General features: G+C 33.6%; 1 pseudogene; it reads left to right on the forward strand.

Moving 5' to 3' along the window:
• Nucleotides 1-349: 349 nt before the first annotated feature.
• On the forward strand, nucleotides 350-1,799 carry LOC149537794 (GDSL esterase/lipase At5g18430 pseudogene; annotated as a pseudogene).
• The last annotated feature ends 11,985 nt before the right edge of the window (nucleotides 1,800-13,784 follow it).

The following is a 13,784-nucleotide window of genomic DNA, read 5'->3' on the forward strand; positions in this document are numbered from 1 at the left end:
ATAGTTGTCTCAATGGTTGTAAGGACACTAGAGTTGTCTATTTCATCAGAAGTTGGTTCATTGCCCAAAAGCATGGAGTTTTGTTATAAAATAAATAATCTTCATCTATGGAATATGGGTAATCTCAAAAAGCTTTAGAGTTTTAGACTTCTATAAAGCTTGATCCATAGCATATTTTTAATCACAAAGTCTCACAATTAAAATGCACTAACCATAATTAGGGTGGTGACGTGACACCTGAAAGATAAGAGATGATGATTGGAAATAATAATTTGCTACTGTAGCCACCTTATGCTGATCAATTTGGTCAACCAACAAACAAATAATGGTATGTTTGAAGCACTAAAAGATGATTGATAATGGAGTTGATTTTTCACAAGGTGCTAGTGGAAGATTTTCCAATGACTGACTTATCTTAGACTTTCTCTGTAATATGATGGGCATAGAGATAATGAAGACATGGCTAAGCCCACAAATGAGAGGAAATAATCTTCTAAGAGGAGTAAATTTTGAATCAATTGGGTGTGGCATTTTAGATGATATTGGATTTGTTTCTATAAATAGACTGACAATTCCAAGATAGCTGCAAATGTTCTCTCAATATCATAACTCTTTGATTGGATTAATAGGAAGACCTACAACAACAAAACTTATCAATAATGCCATATATAATTTCAATGTTGGAAGTAACGATTGGGTTAATAATTATCTTCTTCCTATTGCAAATCAGTGGAAGGCTTACACACCCACTCATTACATTTTGATCCTCATTTCTACTTTTGTAGAATATTTGAAGGATCTATATATACTTGGAGCTTGCAAGATAGTTGTAAGTATTCTAGGACCCATTGGATGTTCTCCTTTAATGTTAAATAGGTTTAGCTCTTCTACAGGGCAGTGCGTGAAAAATCTCAAATAATATGCAATGACTTTCAATGGGGCTCCTAAAACCATGTTGAATCAACTTACTCAACAGCTACCTAGATCTATATTTTTCTACTCCAATGGGTTTTACATGCACATGGATTACATCACCAATCCCAAACTGCATGTTTTTTAAATGGTGAATCAAGGGTGTTGTGGACAAGGACAATACAAGGGCTTTTTAACATGTGTTTGGTTGTCATAAAGAAAAATATGTGTTCTGGGATGCTTCTCATCTTACTGAACTCACTAACAAGTTACTTGTCAAACATTTTTTTAATGGCAACATGACAAGCTCTTCTTAAAGGTAGAGGTATAATGTCAATGTTGGAGGTAATGATTGGGTTAATAATTATCTTCTTCCCACTACAAATCAGTGGAAGGCTTACACACCCACTCATTACATTTTGATCCTCATTTCTACTTTGTAGAATATTTGAAGGATCTATATATACTTGGAGCTTGCAAGATAGCTATAAGTAGTCTAGGACCCATTGGATGTGCTCCTTTAATGTTAAATAGATTTAGCTCTTCTACAGGGCAGTGTGTGAAAAATCTCAAATAATATGCAATGACTTTCAATGGGGCTCCTAAAACCATGTTGAATCAACTTACTTAGCAGCTACCTAGATCTATATTTTTCTACTCCAATGGGTTTTACATGCACATGGATTACATCACCAATCCCAAAGTGCATGGTTTTGAGATGGTGAATCAAGGGTGTTGTGGAAAAGGAAAATACAAGGGCTTTTTAACATGTGTTCGGTTGTCATAAAGAAAAATATGTGTTATGGGATGCTTCTCATCTTACTAAACGCACTAACAAGTTACTTGTCAAACATATTTTTAATGGAAACATGACAAGCTCTTCTTAAAGGTGGTATAATTAATGGTAAATATCTATGACAACAAAAAATTATAGAACATTAAGTTCAAGCCTATGATGCTAAGGTTTTCTATGTTCCTCAATATTTGTTACACATGGCTTTGTTCCATTAGGATGAGAGAATATGTTATGTTGGTTCAAGTGATAGCTGAAATGACTCTACACCCCAATGGATAGACACTAGATTGCTACCAAAGATTCTAGTGTTCTCCACATCCTGGCATAGAATGCAAACCCGAGAGAGAGCCTCTATTACCTAGGGTTTTGAAACCCTAAGTATTACCCATTCTAGTTTATAAAATTAAAATACTTTAAATGTTAAAATACTGTAAATTATTTTTCATAATATTTAATTATTCATATAATTAAATATTAATGCATCCAAAAATTAAACATTAAAATTTTTAAGTAAATTATAATCAATTGCCTCTCTCTCTCTTGAAGTTTTGAATTTTTTTCCCACCTATCTTCCTATGCTTGGCTTTGGCTTCAGATTTGGCTTCTATACCTAGCTTTAGCTTTGGCTCCTAAGTCTTGATCTATCTCTTGCATCTAGATTTAGCTTCCTACCTAGCTTCCTGTGCCTGGCTTCGGCTTTGGATTCGACTTCTATGCCTAGCTTCAACTTTGGTTCCTAAGTCTAGATTGGTCTCCTATGTCCAAATTCAGCTTTTTCTGTCCATCTTTTGATGGTCATTTTGGCTTCTACTCCTACATGTAGCTTTATGGTGACCACATTAGCTTCTTCTTTTTAGACTAGGGTTTCGCTTGATCCTAGTGGGTGTTCTCAATTGTCTGGTGCTATGGGTTCAACTATTTCCTATGCTGATGTGGTTGCCTATGAGGCAGGGATTGGGGGTCAGTCTTTGCATCCTAGGCTTCAAGTGTGTTTGAGGTACTGGGAAATTGTGTCAGTTGTAGTATGTAACTCAGTAAGGTTTAATTTGAAATCTTCTCTAGTTGAAAAAGTTTCTAGCAATATGGTTGATTTGTCGGCCACTACTATTGTCTTTCATTTCAAGGGTTTCTAGCCTTCTCTATTGGATTTGCATGCATACATTTCCATTACTTGGGAGTTCATTTCAGGGACTTCCCATATTTACCCTTTGGCTAGGGATTTTTTCATAGTGAAATTTGATTTTTTTGAAGATAGAAATTCCATTTTTGACTATGGTTTCAGTTGGGATGATAAGTATCCTTTGATGTTTAAACCTTGGCATAATGATTTTAACCCATTAATGATAACTTTTAATTATATCCATCTATGGGTTAGGCTGTTGAATCTCCCCCTTCATCTTTGGTACGTTTTGGTCATGGAGGAGGTGGGTAAGGAACTCGGTGTATTCATCATGATTGATAGAGGTTCTTTGAAAGTGGTTCAGACTATGTATGCTCGTATTTTGGTTGAGTTTGACATAACTAAGGGACTCCTACATATAATTTCATTGGATTCTTCTCTTGGTTCTTGGAATATTCTCCTTGAATATGAGGGTATTCTCTTCTACTGTAGGAAATGCCACTTCACTTGTCACCTGGCTACTAGCTACTCTTCTAGTAAAACTAGATAGAAATTGCTCCCTTCTTGGTGGAAGGGGGTCTCGGATGATCACTACTCGTATCAGCCTTTTGTGGGGAGTGGTATCTCTTTGCAAGATACTTTGGTGGTGGATTCTACTATAGTCTCTGATAGACTATTTTCTCCTAGCATCTTGAAGAAGGATCCTCCTTTGGCTACTTTTGTGATGGTAGCTAGTCTATCTCTAGATTTTTCTACCTTGGTTTTTGGTGTGGATTCTGTAGCTATTACTGTATGTATGTCCCCTGCTTTGGCTCCTTCTATGGTGGAAGCTGGTTCATCTCTAGATTTTTCTGTCCTAGTTCCTGGTGTGGATGCTACAGCTATTGTTGTTAGCTTGTCCCCTCCTTTAGCTCTCTCTGTAGTGGCATTTGGTCCATCTCTAGATTTCATTGTCCCATTTTATGGTAAGGACTTTGCTACTAACTCTATTTGTCTATCATCTTCTGACTTCTTGAAAGTGGATCCATTATTGGCTCCTTCTATGGTTGCTCCTAGTCTGTCTTCTGGAGTTTCCAAGATAGTTCCTTCTATGGCTACTTCTTTGGGTGCCAATATTCAGTCTCGGGTTTTTGTTCTCTTTCTCTTCTATGACCTTTTCCTTGGCTTCGTGGGTTACATGTTTTGGATATGATGGTGACAATATTTATTGGCAAAAGGTTGCTCCATTGGTGGAGGATGGATGGAATATAGTAAAAGGAAAAAAGGGAAAGCCATCCATTCCCTCTTTTCATATGGTACTATAGTCAAATAAGAAGGGTTCAAAACAAAAAGTCTGAAGTGGTTGGCCTTTCTCCTAGATCTTTGCCAGTTGTCCCCTAGTTCTTTTGGTTTATTATTCTTTGTAGTGTGTTTCACCATGGGGTTTCAAGAGCTTGGTTAAAACCTATTTTTGTGGCTATAGTGTTTTTATTTATTGCCACATTGGTCTTCTTTTTCTTGGTGACATGTCTCACCTTGAGTTTCAAGTTACAGGTGCCCATTCAAAACTTGTTTGTATGGCTAATGAGTACTATATTTTTTGTGATTCCACTCTGGTCACTGTGTCTTGTTCAGTGACTTGTTTCACCTTAGGTTTGTTGTTTTTTTTGGTTTGGACTTCATTGAAAATTTCTAGATTTGTAAAGGGTTTCAAAGTCCCTCCAGAACCTATTTTTCTTATTAAAAACATGTATTTCCCTCATAATTAATTCTATCAAGAATTAATTATTAATATGACCATGAAAGTAAAATGGTAAGTATGGGGTAGATTAAATTGGAAAGTTCAAAATAATTAATTCTTTAATAGAATTAATTATAATTGTAATGGGAAAATTGGTTCAGTAGGAAGTTGTGGTGGTTGCCAAATTTCTTTGGGAAAATCATTTAATACGTGAAAAAGAATTGTAATAGGTTCTTCTTAGGTTGGGAAATGTCTGTAAATTTTTCAAGAAAGGGGAACACATTTTGAGTTTTGAGGATTGTAATAGAGGGATTAGAGGAATTAGTTTATTTTTATTCAATTTGATTGTACTATTAGGGACGAAATGATTTTATAGTCATTTTGTTATGTTTCTTTGAAATAAAGAGAAATATTTCATATCAGATCTTGAGGTCTAAATATTCATTTTTCTGATTGCAATCAATTATATAATTGTTTCTTTCTAATTTTGGCATATAATCTTGTAGTGTTATGTCAAGGATGTGTATGTTTGTAAATCAGTTGGTTGAAAAATTTGCAATTTGCAGAACAAGTCATGCAATCTCCTCAATTTTCTCTATAATGTGAAAGGATTGGTAGATAGTCCTATGGTTTTTTGTTGCTTTTTCTCTCATTATCAACTTATTAATCTTATAATCACATTCATCTCATGTTGATGGACAGATGTTAGAAATCCTTTAGTGTCTTTAGGTTAGAGACAACTAGATATCACATTCATTTAATATCTTTTATGAGGGAGTTGTACCTCTCAATTCAGAGGAAGATTATCAATTAAATGATAATCTATCCAATTTTTAGTACATTTTGTTCTTCTTCTCAAGCATATTTAGTCATTGTTTTCATTTCTATCTAAAGCATAAAACTGTTTACTAACATATGTGATGCAAAAATTTGTTCTTGTAGTGGTATTGAGCTATAAAGGATTACATGTTATAATCACTGGATAATAATAATATTGGACTTGTTGTTAGTGGACATAGCCTAGGGATTGGTTGAACCATATTAAATCTTGTTTTCTTGTGTTCTCTTTTGTGCAAACTATTATTTTCTTGTATTAGTTATTTTAGCATGTAAGTTTTATTTCTATCTAAGGTTAATCCTAACAAGTGGTATCAGAGCTAGATGGTCATCATTTGTTTTTCTTAGCCAAATTGTCATTTTTTTTAGAAATTCTTTGCAAGGAGGTCTCATGGTTAAATGGGAGTCTCATAATTGAGTGGGAGCAATAGAAAATGAGGGTAAGCTAAGGTTTGACAAGTTTAATGGGTATAAATTTTAGTTATGGAAGATGCAAATGGAGGACTATTTTTATCAGAAGGATTTATGGAAGCTGCTAGAAGGAAAAAATAAGAACCAAGGAACTATGACAAATGAATAATGGGAGATTTTAGACAAAAATAAACTTGGAAGAATTCGGTTATGCTTGGCACCATTAGTGACATTTAATATTACAAAATAGAAAATGAAGGAAGAGTTATTGGAAACCCTAGTGAAATTGTATTGAAAGCCCTCCACTTCAATTAAGATATTTCTCATTAATCATTTATTTAATATGAAAAAGGTAGAAGATGGATCTATTGTGGATTATTTAAATGAGTTTAATAATATTACTAGAAAGTTATCTTCTATGGGTATTAATTTTGATAATTAAATTAAGATTCTCTTGATTTTGTGTTCTTTTCCTAAAAGCTAGAATGGCTTGGTAATGGTCATGCGTAATTCTATTTATGGATCCAATAAAATAAATATGATGATGTTGTCAGTGTTATTTTGAGGGAGGAAACTCATAGGAAATCCTCAAGTGGATCTACATTAGGAAGGAATATTGGAAATTGTGAGAAATCAAGAGGAAATTCAAAGGGGAAGAGGCCTCATTCTAGAGGACTAGGAGATTGTTGGTATTGTGGAAAAATAGGGCATATGAAGAAAGATAGCTAGACTTGAAAGAACAATGAAGAAGATAAACTAGGAGGGAAGAAGGAGAGAAATGTGGTAAGTACCAAATCCAAAGAGGATGTTTTTCTTCTTTCTTTTGAAAGTATTAATGATTCATGGGTGTTAGATTATTGTGCTTCATTTCAGGCTACAACTCATAGAGGTTATTTCATTGATTAAGTCTAAGGGCATTTCGAGCTTGTTTATTCGAGGGATAATGAACCCTGTCAGATTGTTGGAAAGGGAAAAGTTAAGATTAAGTTATAGAATGGGAATCATTGGCTACTAAATGAGGTGAGACATGTTCCAAGGTTGAGTAGAAATTTAATTTCAGCGGGGCAACTTAGTGATGAGTGTTGTGTAGTTACTTTTGGTGACAAAAATTTGAAGGTTTCAAAAGGTTCCCTTTTAGTAGAAAAACATGTTAAAGTAGGCAACTTATATCTTTGTACAAGTCATATTACTCCTTCTACTTTGATTTTTTTAGAGAAAAATGAATGTTCAAGAATAGTTGCTATAGTTGAGTAGGAAGAACAAATTTCTACTATAGATTTTGATATAGCATTGTGGCACAATAGACTTGGGAACATGAATGAGAAAGGTATGAAAGTAATTCATTCAAAGCAAATTTTACTAGGTCCAAAATGTTAAACATGGATTAACATAAGTTCTACTAGGTCCAAAATGATATGCTTGTAGATGGGTCTCACATTGATCACTTAAGGAGCTAAAATGCCAATTAACACATGTATTTTCTATGAAGGATTTGTGGGTAGAAAAAAAATCCTTGGTATGAAAATTTGTAGAGATAGGAAGAACACTAAGTTGACTTTATCTTAGGCTAATTATCATGAGAAGGTGTTGCAACGTTTCTATATGGAGAATGCTAAAGCTATAAGCACACCTTTACTTGGTCATTTGAAGTTGAATAATAAAATGTGTCCCAAGACACAAGAAGAGGAGGATAAGATGTCCAAGGTACCTTATGCTTCATCTATAGGAAGCTTGATGTATGCAATGGTATGTATAAGACCAGATATTGCACATGTAGTGGGAGCGATTAGGAAGTATATGACTCATCCAGGGCTTGAGCATTGGATTGCAGTTAAATGGATTATTAGATATTTGAGAGGAACATCCAGTAAGTGTCTATATTTTGGGGGCTCTACTACTTATTTATAGGGATATGTTGACTCAGATTTTGCAAGGGATATTGATACCAGGTGGAGTACTATAGGTTATGTATTTTCTATTGGTGGAGTAGTAGTGAGCTAGGTTTCTAGGTTTCAAAAGGTTAATGCTTTATCCACTAAAAAGGAAGAGTATGTTTTTGCTACAGAGGAAGCCAAGGAGATGATACGGCTTTAGTTCTTTTTGGAAGAGTTGGGACACCCTTAGAAGGATAATAGGATCATATTTCCAACACTAACTTCTCTAGAAGTATCCTTTGGGCATCTCTAAAGAATATATTAGTTTTAGGGTAACTTGACTTTCTATCCTCAAAGTCCATAGAAAAGTAGCCTTTTTCATTACCTTGGGATGAAAAATCCCTCTCTTAATAATATTTCTTTTACTAAAGCACAACAAACAACATTCAACCTTTTACTACAATCTGATGGCTTTAAACCTAGATCTTGAGCATGCCTTACTATTTATGAGTATTTTAGTGGTTCTTTCAACATCATGTTCTCACTATTTGATCATTTGAACTAATATTTGGCTCAATTTCATATAGCTTCATAAAAAGAACTAAACAACCTCATTTCCATGAATATGCAGCTAAAACCCCATGGATCCATGTTCCCTCATAGTACTTGATCTAATAACCACAAATTTTAATGAGACTCACTCAAGGTTCTATCCACACCTTCGCAGGCCTTTTGGCACAATAAAATCATTTTCATGACCTATTAATTATTGTCATGCTTTCATCCTTTAGATTTGCACTTGATCTAATTCGCTCAAGGGCTTGAAAGCTTAGAAACTATGGGATGTGAATTTTTAGGGAAAGATGGAAGATAATGAAATGTGGAACACTTAACTTCTCATTAGGAGGACAATAGAACACATCCCAACCTTTCCTAGATCACATAGACCCCATTGGGTAAAGGTAATGCAAAAGGAAAACTGACAAACAAAGAAAGTATAGCACTCATACTTCTTTTGTAATCTAATCCATAGTCTTGTGTACCTTTTAGATATCTCATCATCAATTTTATAGCCATCATGTATAATTTTTTTTAGGTTTTGCTAAAAATCTAGCAACTAGTCTAACTACCAATGCAATATCTGGTTTGTTGTGAAAAAAATATTGCAATTTTTCTATCATGGATATGTATAAGGTCTAGTTCACATCAGTAGAATCATCATTCCTAGATATCTTATGTCTTGTAGACATAGGTATGCACACTAGCCTTGAATTTTCCTTACCAAAAGTATTCAATATTTCCTTGACGTATTTGGTCTTTTAAATGAAAATACCAAACTTCATTTGATGTACTTGTAATCCAAAAAAGAATTTGATTTCACCAAACATAGACATTTCAAATTCCTTTTCAATTTTAGGACAAAATGATTTACATATTGCTTCTCTTCCTCCAAATATGATATCATCAACAAATATGCCTGATAATAGTACTTCATTGTTCTTACCATTCTTCAAATATAGATTGTTGTTATCATTTGTCCTCTCAAAACCAATTTTCACTAAATAGTTATGTAACCTTTCATACAATGCTTTTGGTGCTTGTTTTAATCCATAAAGGGCTTTGTTCAGTTTACATGCCATGTTCCTCTTGTCTGGATTGTCAAATCCCTCAGGTTGTTCAATGTATACTTATTCTTGGAGTATTCCATTTAAAAATGTAGATTTACCATCCACTCGATATACCTAAAAATTCATGTAAGCTGAGTATGCAAGTAGAATTCTGACTCCTTCAAGTCTAGCCACAGGAGAAAAAGTTTCTCCATAGTTAACTCCTTCAGGTGTGTAACCCTTGCATACTAATCTTGCTTTGTTTCTTATTACTTCAACATTTTCATTCTGATTGTTCTTAGGACTTGGCACTAAGTTCCAAGTATTTTTATTTTCAATCTAGTCAATTTCCAAGTATGGTTTTTAGGACTTGGCACTAAATTCCAAGTATTGTTCTTCTCAATCTAGTCAATTTCTTCATTCATAGCTTTTTTCCAATCATCATTGTTTAAAGAATCTTTTATTATTTTAGGCTCAAACTCACATTATAATTATATGCCACCTTTGAGTTTCCTCCTTATAATCACACTTGATTTGGCATCTCCAATGATTTAATTGTGTTTATGATGTCTTCTCACATATTTTGCTAATTTAAGTAGCTTTCTTCCTTGTTCTTCTTCAAGTTCATTTGTAAAAAAAATCTCTTGCACAGTTCCTCTTTCTTCTTTTGGTTCTAGTTCAGGTTTAGAATGCTTGGGATTCACTGTCTAATGGTTGGCATTCCCTTTCTATGACTCGACATCTTTACTCTATTGCTTGATACCCACTCTCTATTGTTTGGTAATTTGCATTTACATTTTATCATTTTTGGTCTGATGGGCACTTTCATTTTGACTTGTGTGTTCATTTTGAGTTCTTATAGCATCATCATCTACATAGATGAATGTACTATTGTCTTCAAGTTCTTCATTACATGACGCATCTATTAAAAAAATGATTGTTGACGTATAGAAAAGAAAGATATTGTAGAAACCTATCATAGAACAATCATTATTTTGTCACTAATGTCAAACTTGCTACTTGCTAGTAAAAAAATTGCTAACTTTGGTCTGAATGCCATCATTTAAATTGATTTATGAAGAGGCTTTGAAAAAAAGGATAAAAATAGTTCCTAGAGAAAGGTTGAGTTATATCATTTAGAATAGCACTAATACCAAATAAGACTTTGATGATATAATGTATTACTTATCTACTTAAGGCTACAATGGAAGGATTCTTTAGCAAAGACAAGAAGAAGACTAAGGAAAGAAATGTGTCTCCCAAGCATGACCAAGAAAATAATGGAAGCCAATCATTTAGTTTAGGCTAACCAATAAGTTAGTTGCAATAAAAAATAATCTATATGGGATGAGAAAAGGACATTTATTATTTTTTAAACACTAGAAAGACTTAGTGTATGCTAAGCACCCTAATGTTGACTAAGGATCATAAGATAGCTATTGCTGAGAAAACATTATGTTATTTTTGAGTGATAGTATAATGAGTTCGATGAAAGATTTGACTAAATCTGAGCCAATAGAGTTAATTTCTTAAATTGTGTGAAGTGTGTTGAAGATAAGTAGGATGATCTAGTGGCATAGAATTTAAGATGAATCATTTGAAGATGAATTTGAAGAGGATTGTAAGAGAATTTTCTAGAGGGAAAAAATGGAAAACAAGGTAGATTCACTCAATTTGGCCTAAGCCTAAGATGGATGATTGTGATGAAGTGACAAAAGATCAAAATTTTCTAGATAAGGAGATAACAAACTGGAAGCAAAGTGTTAGAGTGTTAACTAGTGATAGACAAGGAAGTTTGGAGGTGTTGCTTCATATGGTGGTTAAAGGAATGAACCTATAGTTGGGATACTAATGATGAAGGATTAAGGATGTGAAGGCTTGAAGGGTGAACAAGAGATTAGAGATGACTTGGGGAATGAATGCCAAACCAAACGTAGAGCTGAATGAAAGATATTTAATCTATAAGTGAGTTCTTTTATTATCAGATCAAGTCCTACTATTACATTCTAGAAATTGTATTAGTCTAGAAAAATCCTTTGGTTTAAATTTGGCCTAACAGTCATAAGTAAATCTTTTAATCAGGTGGCATTCTAATGAAATGTTCTAAAGTCCTCTAATAAGGCTCACTCCTAACATGGTGATTGAAATCCTTTAATAAAGGTCACATTTGACAGTAAATATTGTAACCTTTAACAAGGTTAACTCCTCACATGGCTCATTTTAGAAGAGTAAAAATTGGTAGTATGTTATTGGTAGTTTTCTCTAAATTGGGTTTCCACATTAAATCCTTGTGTCAAATTATGTGATAAAACTTTTGGTATTTCATGTTTACATTTCTTCAAAGTTCATCTAACCTAGTATAGTAATATACTAAGGTTTTAGATATCTGATGATCTAATCAATGCATGCACATGTATTTTTTGAGTATTGAAAAGTTTTATTTATACAATTGGACCTTGGATAAGTAATTCACCCCTCCTCTTAGTTATTCAAAATTATTCCAAAAATTTGTATTAGAGTGCTAAGTACTTATTAATGAAAATCTTTGAAGCTACTTGAAGCTAAAGATCAAGATGCATAGAAAGAAGGTGCCCAAGTTAAACTAGGAAAATTTTCCTACATGACAAATTTTGATGAAACTAAATCTAGGAGGACTTGGAGGTTATGCATAGTCAACTATCACAACTAAACATATTGAAATAGTTGGAGCTCTAACTATATATGAGAAATGTTAGTATGCTAATAGAAACCAAATTTAAATAAAGCTTCTACAAACTAAAAAAATTCATAAACTTCAAGATAGACTAAGATGAACTCTCAATTGAGAATATGAGCCATTAATGGACTCTCTCAATGAGAAGCTCTCTTGTTGAGTGGTTTTGTCTAAATAGATAGGATGTATGCTCAAGCTTATGCTTCAAAAAGGGCTTCAAATGGAGTTGGAATTTGGTTGTGAGTGTATGGTTTTGATGTAAAATGGCTTCTTAAAATGGAATTATGAATTTACTTCATGGATTGTGTTATTTTGCAAAGGGGAAGGATCCAATTTATAGGCAAGAGGCTTGAGGGATTGAGGGCTAAGATGCAAGGATGGGAAAAAGCTCATGGAACGCTCAGATTGCATGAGAGGAGAGCACATGAATTGTGCTTCCTTACAGCCAATCAGGGAGTGACACATGAAACAAGGTGAGAGGATGGAGGAAAGGGGAAGGATGAGTCAAAAAAGGAGGCTCAAGGGATAAAATCTTCATAAAGACCCTCATAATGGCTTGTAAGAGCAATAAAAGGGCTTGGAAGAGTCATTTATGGCCTAGTGGGCTTCATAAAGTTTTATGGTTGGGATATTTTGAAGGAGATGAGAGGAATTTTGACTTGGGTTTGATTAGGAAGGTTGTAAGATTTCTTAGGATTGTGCAAATGATTAGAGGATGGATTAGGATGGTTTAGGATTAGCTTAGGGATAGGCAACTAGATGGCATTTAATGAGGGTGCGTGAAGGAGGAGATATTTGTTAACTCTGGCTTGGGTTAGTAAGTCTTAACCCATTTTTAGAGAATGTGACAAGGTTAGGAGGGGATTAGGATTAGGTTTAAAGAAATCTTCTAGAAGAGTCTAGACTTTGGATGAGGATAAAGACTTTCTAGAATAGTCTAAAATTTCTACAAACTAAACAAAATTCATAAACTTCAAGATAGACTAAGATGAACTCTCAATTGAGAATATTATCCATTAATGGACTCTCTCAATGAGAAGCTCTCTTGTTGAGTGGCTTTGAGAAGCTCTCTAGAATAGTCTAGAATTTCTGAGGATGAGGATGAAGACTTTCTAGAAGAGTCTAGAACTTCTTAGGATGAGGATAAATTTGATTTTGAGGAAATAAATAAAGTTTTATCTATTTAAAGGGTTTGGGTTGAGGAGATATTTATTAAAACTTTTTTAATAAACATGAAGATTAATATTTAATCTTAATTAAATACTTTGAGTTGGGATTAGTGGTAGGAAATGATGGGATTAGCCTTTAATCAAAATTAAAGAAGGATTAGAAGATTTTGGAAGAGGTTAGTGGTCTTAAGGAAATTGGCCAAGTTTTGGGCAAAAAATAAATTTTTTATTTATTTTGGATTTTTTGGTCAATTTATTAATTAAATAATTAATAAATAAGGAAATAATGTTTAAATAAGATTTAAAATTTTTTGGGAGGGATTCCTTAATTAAATATTTTTAATTAAGATAAAGGGATTTAATGGCATAAAAATAAATAAATTAATTAATAAATGATGATGTCATCAGGAATTTTTCAGAAAATAAATATACTTTATTTTCTAAAGGTTTTTAGGTGTCTACATTTTGCCCCTCTTTAATGTGATGCCACAAGTGGCATGGCATCAAAGATAAGAAAATAAGATGCCCAAGGCTAGAACAGAAGAGGAGAGAATGGACTATGAGATATCCCCTCAAGAAGGCAGTAGCGAGATAAAGTGAGGCTCGATGGCGTCTTGAAAGGTAC

This window comes from Cupressus sempervirens, chromosome 9 (assembly GCF_028749045.1).
Source record: "Cupressus sempervirens isolate cs-2001-9-10 chromosome 9, ASM2874904v1, whole genome shotgun sequence".
Taxonomy (NCBI): domain Eukaryota; kingdom Viridiplantae; phylum Streptophyta; class Pinopsida; order Cupressales; family Cupressaceae; genus Cupressus; species Cupressus sempervirens.